Genomic DNA, 22,920 nt, shown 5'->3' on the forward strand with positions numbered 1-22,920 from the left:
AAAGAAACCAGGTACAGATCCATGTATATATGGATATGTGCTTTATGACAAAGATGGCACTGCAGTGTGGTGAGGAAAAAGGTGGTTTTGGGGATCAAGTGGAGATCTATATGGAAGAAAACTAATCTTGACCTCTACACTTCATATCATACACTAAAATCAATTCCAAGAAGACTGTAGATCTAAATGCGAAAGGAAAATCAATTAAACTTTTAAGAGACTATATAGGAGATATTTTCATCAGCTTGGAGAAAGGCAAAAATTTCTTAAGATACAAAAAGATTTCCATAAAGGAAATGAGTGATGACTTGAAAGATTAAAATTGGAAACTTCTTCTCATCTGAGATACCATTAAGAGAGAAAAGACAAGCCATAGAGCAGCAGAAAATACTCTCAATTCACATGCAATAAGACTCATATCTAGAATGAATAAGCAACTCCTATAAATCAATTTTTAAGACAGATAACCCAACAGAAAATCAGGAAAAATTTTGAATAGGTGCTTCATAAGAGGTATTCAAATAGAAAATGACCATATGAAAAGGTGTTCATTGTCACTAGTCATCAGGGAAATGCAAAGGAAAACCATAATTTGCCACAACACACCCACTTAAAATTGCTAAAATTAGAAAGTCTGACAAGACCAAAAGTTGCCAAGGATGTGGAACAACTGGAACTCTCATGCATTACAAGTGGGACTGTAAATAGGTACAATTGCTTTGGGAAGCTTGTTAGCCTCATCTACTAGAGCTGAGCATATACAAATCCTAAGACACAGAAATTCCACACAAAATAAATACATACATATACATGCCACAATACCTGTATAGGTAGTTTCTCAAGAGATTAAACATAGAATTAGCGTATGACCCAATAATTTCACTCCAAGAGACATGAAAACACATGTCCACACAGAAACCTGTTTGTCAATGTTTATAGCAGCATTATCCAAGAGATGGAAATAGCCAAAAGGCAGAAACAACCCAAATGCCCTTGGATGAATGGAAGAACAAACTCAAGTATATCAATACAGTGATATATTATTCAACTATAAGAAGGAACAAAGTACTGACATATATTACAATGTAGGTGAAACTTGAACATGTTATTCTCAGTGATAGAAGACAGAGAAAAAGGTCACATATTGTATGATTCCTTTTATATAATATATCCAGATAGGCAAATCCATAAAGACAGACAATAAATTGGTAGTTATCAGGGAATGGGAGAGCAGAGATGGGTAGTGATTACTTAATGGGTACAGAGTGTTTTTCTGGTGTGGTGAAAAAGTTCTAAGTAGAGAAATGTGGTAGTTATAAAATGTTGTGAATACATTAATTCCACCGAAATGTACGTTTTAAAATGGTTAATTGTATGATACATGAATTTCATCTTAATTTTTTTTAAAGACAAAAAAAAATAGCTCTTTTTTGGCCTCAGTTTCATCTTCTCTGGAAACTATATTCCTATTCTATTTAGGCAATCCTCACTTTGCACAGTACTGGCATGAATTTTAGTTATCATGGTTAAGTTAAATTATACCACTCTTCAAAAAAAAATGGCCCAAATTTCAGCTACCACAGTAATAGTAATTATGAGTAGTTGTATAAAGTACAAACTTTAAACCTAGCTCTTTGGTGTATATACATATATATATAATAACAGATATGTATCATAATCAGTGACCAAACACATCACTTCTTTCAAAGCCTGCCAGTGACTAGCCCCTGCACATATATTACTCAGTTTATGCATAGACAATGAAGAATACAGTTGTGTTGTTTACCAGTGATAAACCCACATGACATTTTACCAAAATGGATAATTAAAAGGGGAATTGGCTTCTTTTAATAGAGATCAAAATTTTAACAGAGATACCATTTGAGAGACTCAGGATGTAAAGTCAAAAGAACTTACTGAAGGTGAACTTATCAACATAAATGAGGAAAGAGGTTTTGACAAAAAGGATGAAGATGTCCCAGAGGAAGAGATGTTGGCAAACAACCTCGATATTAAAGAAGCTCTCAGAGATATTTTGTGACATTGAAAGCATGAAGGATAAAATGTTGGAAGCTAATCAAAACTTAGGAGTATGACAAAATGCCAATGCATAGAAAAATGTTCACTCCTAATCATAAATTATAAGCAAGAAAATGACAAGTACTGTTAAAACTATTCTTAATAGGTTTTTTTACAAAAACAATAATACACTTTAATTCTCAATGTTTCTCATGTTTTTGTTACAGTGTATTAAATAGCATTACTGCTTTAATCTCCTTATATATTTAACAGAAAATTTTTAAAAGATGCTGAACAATTGTAATTTTTCCTGATGACCATTAAGATTGCTATGTGTGGTTTCAGCTTGCGTAGCCATTTTTATGATCCCACACTGCTATGCAAATCTACAAAAGCCTGTACTCTACTCTTTATACTCCATAGTCCAAATACTCATGATTACCACCAATTTAAAATATTTCTATACCACCTAACAATATCTCTGCCCCATAATATTGGCTTAAGATATATTTGTTTCTGGGGCACCTGGGTGGAGCCATTGGTTGAGCCACTGACTCTTGGTTTTGGCGCAGGTCCTTTCTGAGATCCTGCCTCAGATGGAGCCCTGTAACCAGTGGAGCCCCACCGAGCCCAACCCCACACCATTGGGAGTGCCGATTATGCTTGAGACTCTCCCTCTCCTGCTGCCCTTGCCCACTGTGTTCTCGTTCTTTCTCTAAAATAAATAAATAAACCTTAAAAAAAAAAAAAAGAAGGAATATTCATTTCCACCACTCCCTTCCCACTCTGACTTTAATCATGACATTTTCTTACCTTATAATTCCTTTTCCTTACAATTTTAAACTCACCTTCCTTCATGAAGACATTTTCCTGCTCCCAAATTAAGGTGATCTCACCCTCCCTTCCTTGAAGCCTCTGCCTACCATTAATAAAAAATATTCCTTTTGAGTTAGCAATATACCTTTGTTGTAATATACCGCTTAATATACCTTTGTTGTAATATAATATACATCTGGTTTTCAGTTTTACTTTGTTTTTGTTTTTTGTCTTTGTTTTTGCATTTTTGTTTTTGGTTTTGCAAGTAGGGAATTGACTAAATGTAGAGTGTGATTAAAATGAGATATAACAATATATTCTACACAATTAAAGACAAAATAGACAAAGAAAGGGTAAACCAGAACCTCTCTTTTATTTTACTTAGTATAAAAATCCTAAAGCAGAACTTTCCGGGAAAACAGTTAATATATTACTATAACTTTTTATTTGAGTGTTTATGTACTATAGGATACCTCTAAAGTATCGATGTTAAGAACAAAGTCTATGTGAATTTTATTCCTTAAGGGTGTGGAGGAAAGACAACATTGTACACAGTAAATATTTTAGCAGTCACTCTAACAACCACCCAATTGCTCTGTTCCATTGTACTTTCTACACTTTGCCCTTGAATAAATAGTTATTTGGCTCTGAAATTTCTTGAACCGAAAGCTCTTTGTTGAAGACCTCACAAGATTTCTAATAGAGACAACTAAAAAAGCAATTGATTTTCCCCCAGTTGGAGGAGGTACTCAAAAGATTGGTAAACAGCATCTACTGTGCTCTCCCTTAAGAATGCATTCTTTGATTCGTACTTAAAAAAAAAAAAAATACATGTAAGTCAATATCTGTTTTCTTTTTATGATAACCACATGCAGAATTTTCTGGGACAGTAATACAGTATAGCTATCATTTTGGGGGAGTGGGACAAATGGTTTTCTATTCACGCTCTTATTCTATGTGGCTTACTCGAAATTAGTTCTAGCTGATGCATACTTGGATCAATTTCTGCCCACATCACACACAACATGCTACATTATGCTGTCAGTCTACCTACATTCACTACCATCCCATCCATGATGATGGACACATCAGTAGCCATTTTATTTATAACCCCATCTCCTTAGCTATGGTTGATTGGACCAGGAATGTGCACCTGTCTCAATCTCAGCCAAAAAGAGTCCCTTCTCTCAGAAACTGGATTTAGAACTGAAAGGAAATCCTTGTAGAAGTGTCTGGACCTGTGAAGTACAGGCTTAGAAATGTGGGGAAGAAATTTCAGTTGTCACTCAAAGAAACCAGTCTTCAGAGAGGAAAAAGAAACAAAAAACAAAAACTTTCTGATCCCTAGTTTCAATTCCTTTCTAAGCCCAAGTTCCTTCCCACTACTGGATTCCATAAACATCCTTGTATCTTTATAATGAATTCTCCTTGCCAATTTAGGCTTACTAGAATTGCTTTCTGTTGTTTGCTAGTATGGCTCATAACAAAAAAAAAAAAAGAAATATTCTAATGTAGTTCTGTGTAGAGATTTCATTCATCTCTGAAACAGGAATGATAATTTTAATATAAATCTTAATAGAAGACAAGCAGAACAATGAATGTCCTTTTAAAAATAGAATCAACTATTATTTTTATATACAAAATTTGCAAGCTTTTCCCAAGAAGGTTTTGTTATTTGTCCTGAGCTTGCTATGTAGCTCTATACTACCAATTTGCTACACTCAAAATTGATCTGCTACTCCACAAAAGCACATCAGCCTTTCACATAACAACAAAGCCTTTTAGACCTGCAAGTAGCTCTCCACCCTGAGTCAGGCATGTGGTTTCACACACCCTGGTAGATCTTTTATATGAGACACTTGCCTAAATGAATAATAATTCCAACATCTTAACAGACTTTGTGTTGGTTTCCCTGGTGCCACAAGATCTTTATTGGGGAAAATTTCTCTAATCCGACCACTGACCATAATGTGCTTGTTTGTTTTCTGTCTAATATTATTTACATTTAGAAATGTTTAGTTATTGATATTTTAAACTTAATATTTTCCAAAGCGCACTTGATACACTTTTTTTCTTTTCCCATTCAATATCTCATGGGTCTTTCATCCCACTCTCATCACTAAACAGTTTACTGGGATAGAATATAGAAACTTGTCATAAATTTGGGAAGCTGGATAAATGGAATTGAAGTATAAAGCTAGAAGAAAGGCTATTTCCTAAGTTTAGCAGACAGTCAAGCCCATTCTTTTTTTTACCCCAACCCATCCTTAATGTCTTAAAAATAACATGATTTATACAATCAAGACCCAAGATAAAGAGCCATTTCTCATTTATTAAAAACACAAACAATAGGATTTATTTCCAATAGGAAATATTTTCAATATTTCCAATATACTTATCTCTGAAAAATTTCTTAAATATCATCAAATTTTTCAAAAGGTATTGAGACTCCAAATTTTGCTGGTCTCAAAAATATAGTTAAGACCAACACTTACAAAAAATCAGTCAGCTAATCCTTTGGTGAGTACCTAAAGAATAATACGCAAATTGGTTAATTCACTGTTCTAATGTCAAGGTTAGTAGTTGCTTTCTTTCAATTATGGTATTTTCTTTTTTGAAAGGTTTCTGTCCTCATTGTGAATCAAAATGTATTTGGTTTTTAGAAATATGGTTAAATGAAATAGAACATTTCATAACTGGAATTTGAGCTCAGATAATCTTTTTCAGTGAAACAGGGTATTTTTTTTTAAAGGCAAAAGAGTAAAAATAACCATAATTAATAAATATTATCAATCTATTTTATTACCAATAGCTACTAATATATATTTATCAACCATATGATATTGCTTATCAATTATCAAAGTAACTGTATTTTAGCTTTGTCTTTAAAACTGACTGCAATGGCACCGTGAGGGTTTTGAGTCAGAAAAAGTTTAAGGAATATGAATGGACATTTAAATTAAACTAAATTCAACTTAATCATCCCATATATAAAATGGAATTCTGATCAAAGACTGTTTTGTGTAGAAGAGTCCAAACTATAACAAAACAAAGATAAATTAATAGAAATTGTTAAAATTTGTTGAATGTGAATTGTAAATTATCAACTTATAAATACTTAGATTTTTAGCTGCCTTGGAACACAGATAGAAGGTTTCCCAAAAAATTAAACACAGAGTAACCATATTGACTCAGCAAGTACACTTCTAAGTAAATTCTCAAAAGAACTGAATATAGATGTTCTAAAGCAAACTTATACATGAATATTCATAGCAGCATTATTTATAATTGTTAAAAAGTGGAAACAAGTCAAATATCCTTCAGCTGATAAATGGATAAACACAATATGGGATATCCATACAATGACCTATTATTATTCATCCATGCAAAGAATCAAATAATCAACAGAGCAATTCCAAATTTTATATGGAGAGGTAAAACACCCACAATAGCTAAGACAATATTGAAGAACAAAGTTGGAGGAATGACACTGTCCAACTTCAAGACTTAGTAAAAAGTTATAGTAATCAAGATATTATAATACTGGCAAGAAATTAGGCAAATAGATCAATGGAACAGAATAGAGAGCCCGGAAAAAGACCCCCATATATATAGTCAACTGATCTTTGACAAAAAAGCAAAGGCAACACAATGAAGTAAAGACAGTCTCAACCCATGCCAGAAAAACTGGACATCCACATACAAATAAACAAATAAATCTAAACACAGATTTTAAATCTTTCACAAAAAAAATCAACCCAAAATGGATTACAAATCTAGATGTAAAGTGCAAAACTATAAACTCCTAGAAAATAAGATAGGAGAAAACCTAGAAGGCCTTGGGCATAGCAATGTCTTTTTAAATATGTTAGTGACATGATCCATGAAAGAAATAATCAATAGGATGAGCTTTATTAAAATTAATAATCAAAAGCTTCTGTGAAGTATGAAAAGAAGACAAGCCACAAACTCGGAGAAAATATTTGCAGAAGATATATATGATAAATGACTGTTATCTAAAATATATAAAGAACTCTTAAAACTCAACAATAAGAAAACAAACAGTCCAGTTTAAAAAACAGGCCAAAGACCTTAATAAATATCTCACCAAAGAAGATATACAGTTGGAGAAAAAGCATATGAAAAGATGTTCCACATTATGTCATCAGAGAAAGGTAAAGTAAAAGAGTAACATGCCACCATATACCTATCAATATGATGAAAATCTAAAATACTGGTAACACCAAATGCTGGCAAAGATATGGAGCAATAGGAACTTTCATCAGTCACTAATGAGAATGCAAAATGTTACAGCCATTCCAGAAAATAGTTTGGCAGTTTCTTATAAAACTAACCGTACTCTTGCCGTATGATCTAGTGATCCCACTCTGGCATTTACACAAAGAAGTTGGGAACTATGTCCTCCTAAAACCCTGCAGATAGATGTTTATAGCAGCTTTATTCATTATTGTCAAAACTTGGAAACAACTATAATGTCCTTCAGCAGGTGAATATAGTACATCCCACAATGGAATATTATTTAGCCCTAAGAAGAAAGGAGTTATCAAGACATGAAGAAGCTTAAATGCATATTACTAAGTGAAAGAAGTCAATCTGAAAAGGCTACATACTGTATCATCCCAACTGTATGACATCATGGAAAAGGCAAAACTATGGAAACATTAAGACGACGAGTGGTTGCCAGGGATGGTGGGAAGGGTGAGTGAATAAGCAAAGTACAGGGGACTTTTAGGGCAGTGACAATACTCCATGTGATGGTAAAATAATGGATCTGTGTCATTACATAATTGTTCAAACCCATAGAATGTACAGCAAGAGTGAACCGTAAAATGAACTAAGGACTTTGGGTGATTATGATGTGTCCTTGTAAGTTGATTCTTGATTTTAAAAAAAGGAAAAAAAAAACACACCATTTTAGTAAATGCTGTTGATAAAGGGAGAGGGTCTGTATGTGTGGAGTCAGGGGACATGGGAAATCTCTGTTATCTCCCTATCAATACTGTAAAAATAAAACTGCTCTAAAAATAAAGTCTTCAAAAACATAAAAAGAATGAAATACTGATACATGCTACAACATGGATGAACCTTGAATATAATAGGCTGAATGAAAGAAGCCAGACATGAAAGGCCACATATAGTATGATTTCACTTACATGAAATGCCTAGAATAGGTAAATTCATAGAGACAGAAATTATGTTAGTGGTTGCCAGGAGTTGGGAAGAGAGAAAATGAGGAGTGACTGCTGATGGGTATGGGGTTTCTTTCTGGGATAATGAACATGTTCTGGAATTAGATAGCGGTGATGGTCATATAACTTTATGAACATATGAAAAGCCATGGGATTATACACTTACAAAGGGTGAATTTTATGTTATGTGAATTGTACCTCAAAGATTATATGAGAAAAAACCTTTTTTACAGACAAGGAAAACTAGGTAGAACCAATGTATATGATAATAAATCCTTTGAATCCGGTCATCATATTTTATCCTAAAAATGACCTTATAATGCTGTTAGTAATTTGTGTGTACAGAAGCATCCCCCTGCCACCACAGACAATCACCATGCACAAACAACACCTCTAGGGTAGAGATGGGACTCACACTGGAAAGCACTGGAGAGGCACTAGAGAAAGAGAATAGTATGTTAAGCTTTAAGGGGGCAAAGAAAAAATAGTGTTGTACTTTACAACACATTCAGAACTTTGGTCCTGAATCATTAAAAAACTGAGAAAGTACAAATATGAAATTAGAACAGCTTGCAGAAATGGACTAAAGTATCCATCTAAATTTGGGTGTTAGGTTAGTGCTAACCACATGACCTTTTTCTGACTCTTGTGTACTCTGTGTTAGTCCTAATACCAGACTTTCCCAAACGTTTTCGCTTGCCAGGAAACATGCAAGAGGGAAAAGGAAATGAAAAATTTTCACCCAGTCATGCAAGTGAACACGCTTGGGGTTTTTCACAGTAGCTGATAGAACATTTCACCTTTTCAGGCAGTGTCTTGATAACGCCAACCCTCATTTTGTGCCCTCCCTAGGCAGTGCCTTCTATTTCCTCCAGTGCCTCAGAGAATGAGATCCCAATTCCTTAGTGTACGAGTGTGATTTGTTGAAATTTATCTGTAGTCCCAGGCAATGTCAGTATACCAAAACGGATACATTTAGTGTTAAGTACCTTGGCAGTAATTTCCCTTTTGAGCATTGGAATGTGATAAAGCATTAGAACTTGACTCTTTGGAGTGAAATGTAATACTGCATGGCCTGCAAGAAAATAGATTGGGGAGAACTTCTTAGAGCCATTTGTCCCAGTAATTGACCAACAGAGAACAATAAAGCAGTATTCCTCAATACTAGTATCCTATTGGAAGCATCTTGCCCTTCCTCTTACACATTTTATAAATTGGAAAGCTAGTAGGACAAGCACACTTCTCCATTAAATGGATAAATTTGGCCCCTGGAACATGAGCAACAGCAGCGTAGCACCTACAAACAACAATGAAGAGATCCGTTTCCATTGCTTCCCAGAACGTGTGGCCCTCTTTAAGGATGAAAGTAATCTTTTCACATTCCATCTTGAAGAAGTGACCAGATTGGCTGTGAAGCTGATACCTACATCCATCACACTCTGATAAGAGGCATGGCTAGCTAACTTTGTTTCCAAGTAATTCCCAAACTTTTTAAAAATTAAATAAACTGATGGGGGGTGGAGAGTCAAAGAGTTCCACCACACAAAGAATACCATGACAAACAGAGAAGTGAGGATTTCACACAAGACTTGTTTCTTACGTGTTGCAAATGTATAATCACATCTACAATCATTGAGGGATCCTGTTCATTTGAAAAGCATAATCTTCCAGCACATCGTTTTACATGAAAGATCATCTAAAAGCCTCCCTATTGTTGGCCTAAATCTATAGCTCACTTGGAATAGTTACATGGAAGAGAAAAACATTCTTTCCCTAGGTAACAATCCAGTAGGTTTTCCCACCTCAATTCCCTTCTCTCTCTCTTTCTCTCTCTCTCTCTCTCTCTCTTTCTCTCTCTCTCTCTGCTATCTTGGCCCCTGTGTGTGATTTTTTAAGCATTGCAAAATGTCAATACACAAACAAAGGAGACCAGAAGCAAACCCCTGCTATCACAGAATCTTGTTGTATAAACTGAGAAACACTGACATGTAATGAAACCTTATTCCCTTTTTTTTCCCCCTCCTCTTTGTAAACGATTTGCTTTCCCCTCCTTCTTCATGTATAAATAAACAGAAAAGTGTCTGTATATTTGGTGTTTTTTCTCCTTTGGTCTTCATAATCAAGGGCTATTACAGCAATAGATCTTATCTGTGGAATGGCAGTCCCTCTGCACCTTCAGTTCAGATTTTTGTTTATGCTTGGCTGCCATTGTGGCTGTTCCTGATAGTTTTAGGTCAGCCATGACAGACTATGGGTGACACTAAATAAACAATCTGGGAGTCTGGGACCAGCCAGGAAGAAGTGGGACTAGGGCTCGCAGTTTGATTTTCCTTGATTAATTGTCCCTTTTATTTAGAATAACTTATTGTGTACAGTACCTGCTTGTCTGGCTGAGCAAATTACACCATCAATAGGCAAGAACTTAGAAATCCTCATAAACAAAGAGAAACCAGGAAGACAAGTACAGCTTACTCAACTGCAAAGGGAAGCTGCTGGCTTTAGGGGCATGATCAGGGCTGTTTATTTATTTTCTTAAATAGTGTATAGCTCTTTCTTCTGGTGCTTGTTATCCTGCTCTGACCTAAGTAACCTTGTCAAGCCACCTCCCAGGCTGCCCAGATAGTCACAACCAACAGACTAATCATTCTGAATGATAAGAAAGGGCAGGATTCCTAGTGCTCAGTGTCTCAGAACCCATCCTGGCTCCCCAGAAGGACTCCTCATGGTGTGTGTGTGTGTGTGTGTGTGTGTGTGTGTGTGTCTGTGCACACGCTACAGCTTTTAGGTTTAAAGAAGAGGCTGCTGAAAGAGGCCATGCTTCCTTTTTATTTTCTGCCTTTCCACTCTGTTCAGAATCGTCCCCAGTTTCTACCATGTGTTAAGCACTGTAGCGTTCATCTTAAAATCATCGTTAATCATTAATTTCCTCAAATTGTGCTCACAAATTGAGCAAAAACTTGTGACTCGTGTAGCTGATTAAAACCATTTGGGAAGAAAACTTATTCCTCAAATTCTACACAGTTTAAATGCATGGCTGTCAGGAATATTCCTTTGGTTCAAATTTAGCAGGTTAACAAAAGGTCTTAGGAGTCTTCCACATTGTAATAACAAAAGTAAGAATAATGGAATTTAGAAAAGTACGTAAAAAATTAGATTAGAAAAACAACTACCAAATACTATACACAGCAATTTCATGGACAAATATCAATAAAGAACCTTACCTGTAATGAAAGAGGCATAAAACATAACATTATTAAAATACAATTTTTCTCCTATCAAATATGCAATTTATTTTTTTTAATTAAGGGCAATACTCTGTGCTGGTGAGACTATGGTAAGTTAGGTTTTCTTATTTTCTCTATAATCTCCTGCTGCCAGTGAAAAAATAAAATTTTATAATCTTTCTGGGAAGTTAGAGCTCCTACGGCCACCACCCTATTCTAAGGCAGTTCTTCTCAAATCTTAATTTGTAAAAGAATCATCTGGGGCTTTAAGAAACAAACTAACAACAATGAATTCTGGGACACTGAAAAGAAATTTTAAAAAAAGAAACAAACAAACAAACAACAACAGCATCAACAAAACCCACCTAGGTTCTGATTGACTAAATCCAGGTGGGGACTGAGATTCTTTACTTCTAACAAGCTTCAAAGCGATGAGGATGCTTCAGGTCCAGGGACCAGACTATATAGACCACAAATTGTTAGGAGGTTCCTCAATAGTTCTCCCAAAGAGCTGTACCTAAGGAAATAAGTATAGAAGACAGGTATCACAGGTAACCACACATGTGATCATCATGGTATGTGACACCTAAGAAGAGGAATGAACCAAAGATGAGACCAGTGCTTGAAGCCTAGAGGTTTCCTAAGAAGATGGTTAGGTTCCACATTGGATGCAGCATTTGGGGCTTTCCTATGGTATAACCATCTGGGCATGTGCAAAAGCAGAGGGACGTGCAAGTCTGGAGCCTCAAGAAACTTCAAAGTAGAGGCATATTAGGTCAAGCCACATGAAACCATTAATAGCTAATCGCTTTTAACCTACAAAAATGGCCATATCGTATGGCTCAGTTTAATAAATTGGAGGATCACTTTCATTGTGGTAGTAATTGAATGTATGGAGGTATATGATATTAGCATGGCTAAGCACAAAGACTGATCTAGGGACTGAAATATGGGAAATGTCTACATTTAGGGAATGAACAGAGAAAGAGAACTAATAACTGAAACTGTATTTGTTGCTAGACTACAGTAACAAAGTAAAACAGGTTTGGTGGCTTACAATAGAAATTTATTTTCTCATGGCTCTGCAAGGTATAAGTCTGAGATCAAGCTGTCAGTAGGGATCAAGCTTTCTTTGGAGACCTCTCTCCTTGGCTTGTAGATGGCCACCTGCTCCATGTGCCTTCCGTCTGTATATGCCTGTCCTAATTTCCTCTTCTTATAAGGATACCAGTCATGTTGCATTATGGCTAATCCTAATAACCTCCTTTTAAGCTATTTATATCTTTAAAGATCCTCTCTCCAAAATATATTCACATTCTGAAGTACTGGGAATTAGGGCTTCAACATTTAAATTTGAGGGAAACACAGTCCAGCCCATAATGGAAATTGACAAAGAATTTTCGAAAAGATGGGAAGAACCAGCACTGTACTTTCAGAATCTCAAAGAAACAGAATTTCATCATTAAACCCCAGAAATGAGAATACAACAGAAGGATGGTAGATGAGAGGTTGGAAGAGTCCATTGGATTTCTAACTTGCAGGTCTTTGCTGACATTTGGAAAAGGAGTTTAAGTGATAAAATCGGGGGTAGAACTCACCAATTTTAAAATTGGGGATGGAACAGGAATTGGGAGAAATGAAGATAATACAAAAAGATTATTACCTAAGTAAAGAGTCTCACTGGACCAAATAAAACAAACATAAATTCTTGGGCAATCCTTGGTACAACCCTGCTGTGACCTAGCAACTCCCTTTCTCTCCCAACTGAGGTCTCCTCTTTATTTCCCCAGTAGGCACCCAAATTTCTGTACCTTAGACAATGTGTAGTGCTAAGTTTTGGAACAATTTCTATACTACCTTCTGAACACTCTTGTACTTTCCGGATAAAGTGTAGAGTAGGAATCACCAACAAATCATTCCCCTCTAGTAGATGGAGTTTACCTAAAGACCACAAGCTTCAAAGAGGAAGGGAAAGGGTTCTCTTTTGTCTCAAAATTAGTCAGAGACAAATAGTCAGCAATGAGGCATCCAAGTATATTTGCTGTTTATGTGATATCATCTCCACAGCATCATACGGCAAGATCAGTACCCATACTCTTCTGGCAGGTCTCCCTACTGTCAGATATCAAGGGAAAGGATTGAAATTCAACCCAAATAAAAATACTTCAGTCATTCCAGTATCAAGTTTCATTTTAAACATTCAGTTCATTGATAATTCACTTTTAATCAAGATCTGCTCAAGTACTCTTTCCTTTGAAGATCGAACCACTTGCAGATTTTGCCAATTTCTCCCTTCTCTTCTCAAAATGGTGTCTGGGGGGCGCCTGGGTGGCTCAGTGGGTTAAGCCTCTGCCTTTGGCTCAGGTCATGATCTCAGGGTCCTGGGATCGAGCCCCACATCGGGCTCTCTGCTCAGCAGGGAGCCTGCTTCCTCGTCTCTCTCTCTCTGCCTGCCTCTCTGCCTACTTGTGAGCTCTGTCAAATAAATAAATAAATAATTTAAAAAAAATTATGTCTGGGTATACACTGGGGGAAGGAGCTTGTCAAGTCTTGTGGCACTGGACTGAAGAAGTCCTCTGATCTGAGATCTCTGCTCTCATGTTTCTCTTTCCCCTGGCAACTACTCCCTCTGTTGGCATTCAGGTCTGAAGTCAGTAGCTGATGTACTTGATGTATGGTCCCTTCTAAATTGAGTGGGGCCTGTTGATGAACCTTTGACTCTTACTGTTGAATTGACATAGGCAATGAGTATTCAGCCCCTGCTTTGATTTACTTCCCCAGAGCAGATACCATGGTAGGCCCACTAGATCTTAAGTCGGCCCCAACTAAAATACAATCTCAGCAAAGGCAGAGTTTTATCAATAGAATTTTTCACTGCTGTATCCCCAGTGCTTAGAACTGTCTCTAATCCATAGTCAGCAGTCAGCACTTAATATCTAGGATAAATGAATTTTCTAAGCTTGGCTCTTGCTGTGTTAAAGGAAAAATATATTTTTTTCATTCTTCTCACCTATTTCCACATTTATTTGGTAAAATCTTTATTCAAATATCTGAAACAGAATGTTAGCTCTTTTTTTCACTTTGTATCACTTCTTTAATGAGTCTAAACCCTTCCTCCTTCCTCTCTTCCTACCCTCACACAAAGGGAGATGGTTCCCTCAGCCCATGGAGAGAAAGCCATTCAACACACACACACATACACATACACACACTTAGTGGTCCCAAGTTGATAAAGAAGGAAGGTGCTTCCCCAAAATGTTGGTTTTAAGTCTTTGATAACCAACTGAAAGGAAAGAATCATAAAGGGCAAAATGGAAAAGTTGTAGGAAGGAATGCTTCTTCTCCACCCTATTTCTTTCTCTGGAGGAGTTAAAAAAGAGTAATTTTGATAACCTTGCTCCTCTTTCATTTCACCAGCAAAGATGAAAGCATAAGAGGCAAATGGAATTACTTACCAGATTAGTAAATTTGATATGACCCTGCCCCTCTCCTTGCTCCTAGGGAGCAGGTCAGCTCATCTGCTGGGAGTCAGCTCAGCTAGCCCATCTGAATGCACTCTAAGATATATTGTTCAAATTTTATCAGTAATAAAGGTGATCTTTCAGTACTCCATTAGCTTACAGCTGATTTATTTCTTGATTAATTCAGAATCTGGGTAAGGAAGAGAAGCATTATTTATTGCACTGCCTCAGAAAACCCCCAAATTGGAATATTCTCCTCAACCTAGATCTATCAATAGATATTAGTCATTAGATAATGAAAATCCCAAGTATGCATAGTATGGATGAAATAAATGCCTAAATTGAATTATTTAACATGTTTCAGAGTGTAGGAGATAAGAGAACTCCAGCATATCCAGTCCCTCTTTTTCCTTCTACCTTGGCCAGGGCTGCTTATCTTGTCTAGATTTGTTAAAGAAACAAATTCCAGGAGCTTTCCTTATTAGCCAGTTGCACTTTTTTTTTAAAGATTGTATTATAAAAAATATAATCTTTTATAATAAGATTATTAAAAAATCATTGGCTAACAGTGATGCAAAGAAAAAACTCTCAGCTGGAAAACAGGGAAGCTTACTTAGTTTGTATTCCAGTCACTTTATGCTCTGTTGCCTCAACTCTGAGGGGGAACAAGTGGACTAGATGTGCGCCAACATGCCATTCTATATGTTTTCTAGACAATTCGTCTTCATCTCAGGTAGAGTGCCAAAGAATCCGATCGGCATTCTTCGTTAAGTAAACTTTCATAGAGTCACCTCTAAAGTAAGGGTATTCCTAAACCCCATTCTTTCTAATCTTAGTAAAATCACCTTGCATCCCTTTACAGATACTATTTGTCTATCAGTTGAGTGGTAATTTTTTGCTTCCAAGATACATTTTAAATAGCGATGCCTTTTTTTTAAAAGGAGATGTTGGCCAGAGTAGCTGACACTACGATAGTTTAATTAGTTACACATTTGCCTCCTATCCAGGTCCAATAAATATGCATTCATCAGCACAGCTGCATCTCAGCATGCACATTTAAATTAAAGAGGCTTCCTCAGAGGCTGGGGCAATCCTGGCATCTTCTCACTTTGCCAGAAGCCACATCAAATCCTGAATCAGTTCTCTCTTTAGAATTTCTTCATAGATGTCTTCTTGTAACAATCACAAACATGCTGCCAGATTAGATTTTCATATTTTTGCCTAATAGCCTAGGGAATATTTATAAATGAAATAATAGTATTTTTTCTTTCGTGAAATGAAACATTTTTTTTCCTTTTCTCTCTTAAGTGGATGTACATCAATGACATTTGATATAAGAGACTCAAGACTATTACCCCATGTTTTCCTTTTATTTTCACTATTGCTTTTCTAAAATAAAACGTTAATTGAAAGTGAAATTAGACCTCACAGATTTGTTTTTGTCCATGAGGATCCAAATGTAAGTTATCCCAGCTAGTAGACATCAGATTCATGGATACTCAAAATAAAATGCTATTTCTTGAATGTGAACACTTTAAAATGACGTAAATATTCTTTTCTTTTCTTCCCAATCAGAAATCCCTAGCTAATAGGAAAGGGGGCACGGTTATGTAGGTTCTGACCAGTGCTGTGTCAGTCTCTGAACATTCATCTACAGCTTGCATCTGACATTAGCAATGATGGATGAGCCAACTTGCTGTTTGCTCTCCCCTGCAGAGAAAATGGGTTTCCTTCTTTTCCAGAGAGCCACCGGGGAAAGGATGAGAAGGAGACGGATGGGCATTTAAGCAGCACCTGCAGGGGCCCTGTAGATGTGACAGGCATCAGTGGTACCTGTCACCACATTGCACCATGCCAGGAGGCTTCAGGACCTGCACCACGTCACCCCAAGACTGGTCCTCAGACTGTATCCAGAGAAGAGACCTCACTTCACCATGTGTAAGGGCTCTCCTGAAAGCTACCCACAGTAAAACTTTACAGACTGATACAAAGGAGCAACTGCCATTATCACCACAGGAAGAGAACTTTAAACATCTCAGAGACAGCCATAGGATGGATGAAACAGAGGGGAATGGTGGGGTGCTTTGGGGGAAGGAAGTGATGAAGGCAGGGGAAGTGAAGGAGAAAGAGGGTGAAGGAGATCTCAGATTTTCCTCCTACTGTTCACTTCTTTAAATAACGGGAAGGTTAATGCTTTCGGCAGACCTAAAATACACCTATGCCTGCCAGGTTCCTGAAGGTTAATTGCTGCTGCTGGGGGAGCTGCCCTGATTTGTTATGCCTTTTAACGACCTTCCTGTAGGCAAACACCAGAAGAGGACTGCCTGTAGGTATGCTGCGCACTCACAGGGCAATGGCCCCTCCCTGGGAAATGTGCAACATGAGGTGGAGTCCTGGAGAAGTTTAGCAGTGATTGGCAGTGATTGATATTCAGGGGCAACTGTTGCTAGAGAATTTCACATTTTCATCTTTTAGGTGTTTTCAGTGGAGTTTTCAATTATACGTCAACTGTTCTTTTCCTGTCACCTTCAAATTCCTGTACTATCCACAAAATGCTCTTATAATATAATTCATGCCTCTGAGAGGTTGACAAGAGAAGTGAATGGCATGACACAACCTAGTCCACAGCCACGCTGTTTTCCCCTTCCCCTGGGAACAACGAATATTTCAAATCCAAAAATGGAGACACAGAGACACGTGTCTAAAACAGGAAATTCCAAGGAATGACCGTAACTTTTTGCAACAAACTAGTTCCTAGTGACTCAGTGATTAAACTGGGCTACATTAGGTCAATTTCTTAACCTGAAACATGGGTGTTAAAAAAAATGCATATATTGCTATTCTTTTGATATAAAGTTAGAAACTGTTACCAACCCGGAGGGTTAGTTCAGCCACTCATTTTTACTAGCAACATCAGAAGGATTCTTTGTTTTCCTTTAAAGCAGCTCACACCGACATGGCCCTCTCCCATCTTCATCATCTGGCGAGGAGACACACACTCATTCATGCCTGCTCCCCTACCTCATGCCATTTGTAGGAGTAGATAGAGAAGCAGGCAGCCACCTGTGTGAAGTATAAAAGGATAGGGAATGAAGCCTCCTTCAGGTAGTCATAATATGCTAGAGGCTTTGCCCTATTATTATAGTTTCACTTTTTCAGTTCTGGAAGGAATTTCTATCTTCTTGGGGTCCTCTTTTATATGGTAATAAAGCTTGCAGGGGCCATACGCCTTACTTGTTCAGTGTTAAGTGTGGTGTGGAAAAGAAAAGACATGGCAGTGGATTTGGTGTGGAAAGATAGGATGGTTAAGTCCTAGTTCTATCACTGTGCATTTGGGTTGGGCCCTTTGCTTCCTTAAGCTCCAATTTAGTCATCTGTGTAAAATGGAATTAATACTCTCTGTGCCACATATGTCCCTGGGTGATCGTGAAGGTCAAAGGAAATAATTTATATAGAAATGCCATGTAAACTGTAAAGGTCCTATCAATTCAATATTTTATCATTGCCGATTAATGCCTTTGTTGACATCAAGTAATAGCTCAGTTAAACAAACTGTTAAATCTATTTAAAAAAAAAAAAAGTGCCTGGACTGAGTTGGAGAGTTCTAAACTGATGATTGTTGAGCATACTGAGGAAAAGACAAGTACAGATAAAGAGTAAGGCATCTAGGGTAATCATTAGTAGTATTTGCCAAATATTTATGCCTTTTCCATGCACCTGGATGCCTTTTTATTTCCCTACCCAACTAAAGATAGTATAGCTGTTTCCCCTTTGCAAAGAAATATGAGCAAAAGAAAGAAATATATTCATCAACAGGATGGCTTCACCTGCTTGATCCTTGAGGAACAATGATAATACAGAAATCTCCAGTAACCCACGTTAGTAACTCATGGCATATGAGCAAGAAATAAACTCTTGTTGTATTCAGCTACTGAAATCTCAGGATCGTTTGCTATAGCCTATTCTGCTGGTGTCGGTCAAACACGAATTTGGTTCAGGACCCATCTCCCCAGATTTGACCCTCTCTCACCTGTACTTTAATCTTCTGCTCTTTGAGGAAAGGACACTCTGATAATGGTTTTCCTATGGATAATTTACATTTGTTAATAGTGTTTCAGGATTGGTCGAACCAGTAAGTTGGCTTCGGTTTCCTTTACTGAAAATTGCAGGAATGCATACACTGTGGCTCAATTCTTATTAGTCCAACCTTTGGCAGCTTAACCTTACATAAAAGCTGAGAGATCTTCTCTGTGAAGGAAGAGCCACCTTTGGGCTCTGGCGGATAGCACATGAATGCTAAGTCAATTCTGGAAGGAAGTTAATATAGATCATTCAATAGAGTTCATTGCCATGAAAAAATAAGGTTTGAAGAAATATTATAAAGGATAAAAAGGGTATGGTTTATCAACAAAAAGAAAAACAAATAGGAAGATGAGAGAGCAACTTTATAGACCCACCCCCAAAGCCTGTCCTACTCTTGACCAGAGGTGGGAAAACTAACTGGTCTGGAGGATATTTAAGGAGAATTCCATTATGTCTCGACTGGAAGTTTCTGGTTGGTAATCAACAAAAACCAACTGTAATAATCAACAAAACCTAAATCTAATTAAAGCAGAAAAGCAAAATTGACTCAAAAGATGCTGGGTAGGTCACACATTGTGAAGAAGGCTGAAGAAACAGACTCAGCAAGGATTAAAGATGATTGGGGGTCCAGGAAGCAGGGGCAAATGAACAGTCTTGGAAATGAATGAGTTCTTGCCATTTTGAGGGGTTTTTTGGTCACTCTGCTCATGTTAAACTGTGGGTTAAAGTTTTGGATCACGGACTTTTGCCTAGGCCAGAGTGGGGCAGGACACCTGGGTTGACAGTCCTAGTTGATTCTATACAATAGAGCAAAATTGAATGATGTTACCAGGAAAAAAAAAAAAAAATGTTGAGTGGCAAAACAAATTCCACCAAAATCAGCAATAGAAATGTAACTTTGGAGAAGTAAGACTGAGTTTAAAATTGACTTAAGAAATAACTAGAAACTATAGCAGATAGAGTGAACATGGAAATGGAATTCCCTAAATAATACTTAGAGAAAAGATCTTTACTTTTATGTACACAAACACACGCGCACGCGTGCATGCGCGTGCACCCAGAGAAGATGAAAGCTGTAGTGAGGTAACAGATCACTGGAATAGTGTGAATTCATGTGAGACAGACACTTCCTGTGAGGTGCCAACTTTTGAAAGAAGAGGAATAAACCTGACCCTCCAGAAAATTGTTACGGGTAGCAATGGACTTGGTTTGGGATTGAAACAGAGAAGAATTAAAGACAACTCATGCTATAGTAAGATAACCAAATCATGTAGGAAAGTTTCATACCGAGCAGACAGTGGTAATTAAAAATGATTCTCATTTAACAACTCTGAATGCAGCACACCGATTTCAAGATTTCTGAGAGTGATTAATCTTTTCTCTTCATGATAAATTGAATTGATTTCTAGGTTTGGACTCAGTGAATGCTGATGGGTCCAAAATCTCCTTTTAAAATCCATTTTTAAAAAATCTTTTTCCTCTCTTCCTTCGATTCATCACCTTAAGAAATGTTCTTCAGATTGTGTTGAGTTCTAAATGGATTGATTGCTTGTTTTAAATAGCACTCTCATTTCCTCCGGGGGAAGGAACTGTACTTTTACGAAGGCCTGCTCTGAGGCATAATGCGAGATCACAATTCAGGGCCCCTCTCATATTTTCAAGCAAGAATATGAAATGAGACACCTACAGTACCTGAGGAGAGTTAGAATTTTTCTCAGAAGACAGGAGATTTTGTTCTTTTATCTGCACCATGCATGCAAATATAGGGTACGCGTGTGCACATTCACAAGCTTTCAAAGATAGGCAGAGAAAGGGCAATAATGTTGAGCAGCAGCATGAGAAATGAAGAACAAAAGGAACAGAATATACCCTTATAGGGAGAGAGATGGTGATGAGGAGGAGGGGAGATCTTAGGCTGACAGACAATGAAGTGGGAGGATGGATGCCTTTAAAAGTTAATAACTTAATGAACTTTAAATTTCCAAAAATAGGGGGGGAAAGAAGATATATGTTCCTATTTAAGAACTCTATACTTGGAGTTAAGACTGTTATTTTACTTAAGCATTATAACTCCTACAGAGAAAAGAGTTTGGAATCTAAGTATTAAGTTTGAAATATACCTTCCTCTAGGAATAATGAGTGCCAAGTTCAGCTGACTTTGCACATCTCCCCGTAGCCATATAGGGGGACCAACTGATGAATGGACTGTGAGGAGAAATCTTTATTGGGGTCTTTCAGAAGAAGATCTTCAGAACCAAAGTATTTTGTAGTTTGAATGGACTAAAACGAGTCCCTGGGGCTTAAGACTCTAAAAGAAATCCTAACTCTTTGGGGCAGGTTTGGAAGGCTTTTTATTTATAATGTTCACATATAAAAAATGGTGACCAGCTGTTCTCCTGGTCTGGTCCTTGCCAAGGCCAGAACAAGAAGGAAGGATCTAAATCACAAAAAGAGGGTTGTTTAAACATAAAGAAAGACTTCCTGCTTCAATGCAGTGGGGAAAAAAAAATTATACTACAGTCCAAAGAATACAGATTTAGGCAGAGCTTTGTCACTAATTATCAGATTGAAGAGGAAAGGTTATGTGAAGTGTGTGAGCCCCAGTTTCCTCTTCTTTATAAAAGTGGTGCTGAACTAGATTCTCACTCATGTCACTTCTGTAGTTGGTGGCAGAGCTGTGTCCAGAATCCGTGCTTCTGGATGCCATCCACTTCTTTAACCCACCATCCATCTCCAATCTGTGTAATAAAAGGCTCATACAGACTGGGGAGGAGAGAGGTGAGGATCTGTTTGGAAAGAGTTGATTAGAGCTGTGCATTTGAAAGGACAAGGTGCTTTGTAACTATGAAGGCAAGGTGAGGAGAGAAGGCTTTCACCTGTAAAATTTAATGATGAGTGGCTACCTCTATGAACAGAGAAGAAGGACTACCCTGGGTGCAAGCTACATTTTAATCAACAGCAGGTATAGGTGCTTATTTCTCATAGGTAGCAGGACTTGAGTGCTTGAAAGAATCCCACCTAATAGATCTAACAGAATGGAAACTTCTGTGAATGGTCATTCAGAGATGCAGCAGCTGTATGAAGGGATGGTCAAGCAGAAAGCCCCTGCCAAAAAATCTCAAAGAACCAACCAGCTCTTTCATGAAACAATGAACCAATATCATGCCATGAGCCATGCATAGGACACCAATATATAGTACAGAAGACCAGCCGTAGCAGAACTTGATCTTTGGGGGCACCTGGGTGGCTAAGTTAGTTAAGTGTTGGACTCTTGATCTCAGCTCTGATCTTGATCTCAGGGTCATGAGTTCAAGCTCCACACTGGGCTCCACTCTGGGTGTGGCATCTACTTAAAAAAAAAAAAAAAGAACTTGATCCTTCCATCTAATCATCCTTCTTTCTTGAACCTAACTTTGGAGAAGCCAGATATAGCATATAAAAATTAAAAGCAGATAAAGTGAAGAAAGGAGAAGAAAAAGGAAAGAAAAGAAGGAAAGGGAGGAGGAGAAGGAGAGAAGAGGGAAAAGAGAAAAGAAAAGAAAACAAAAGAAAAGAAACTGGCCTTGATCCCCTTCCTCACTATAGACTTCTAAATATGGGTCAAGCTTGAGCTACAGAGGGAAAAGGAGATATAGGGGGTTGAATGAGAGATTAAAATTTTTATATTAGACTTAAAATGACCTAATTTTTTAAATAGTGGGGTCGATTATTGTGCAGCAATGATACCTCCTGGAGGAGTATGCCTCCCTGCTTATTTAAGCATGTGAGTCAGAAGTGACTGTGTGGACGTTTCAAACCTACACGTTTAATTAGCATGAATGTCTTCTGTCACTACTCTGGAAACTCCTGACTTCACTATGAAAAGAACATGCCCCAGAAAGTCTCTGCTCCTTTTAGCTGGGGGTCCCAAAATGAGACAAATGATGTAGGGCCACAATGGGCAAACAGCTGCAGATATTTTTTTTTAATTTTTAATTTTTGGGGGGATTCGTTTCATATTTAATACTTAAGTGCTGAAAATGATAGAAATTCTTTTTCTTTCTTATTGCAAAGAAATAGGTATCTTTGTACAAGTCAGAAAATGCCAATGTCCCTTTTATCCCATCC

The sequence above is a fragment of the Lontra canadensis genome, unplaced genomic scaffold (genome assembly GCF_010015895.1).
Source record: "Lontra canadensis isolate GAN:19392208 unplaced genomic scaffold, GSC_riverotter_1.0 scaffold12, whole genome shotgun sequence".
NCBI classification, from domain to species: Eukaryota; Metazoa; Chordata; class Mammalia; order Carnivora; family Mustelidae; genus Lontra; species Lontra canadensis.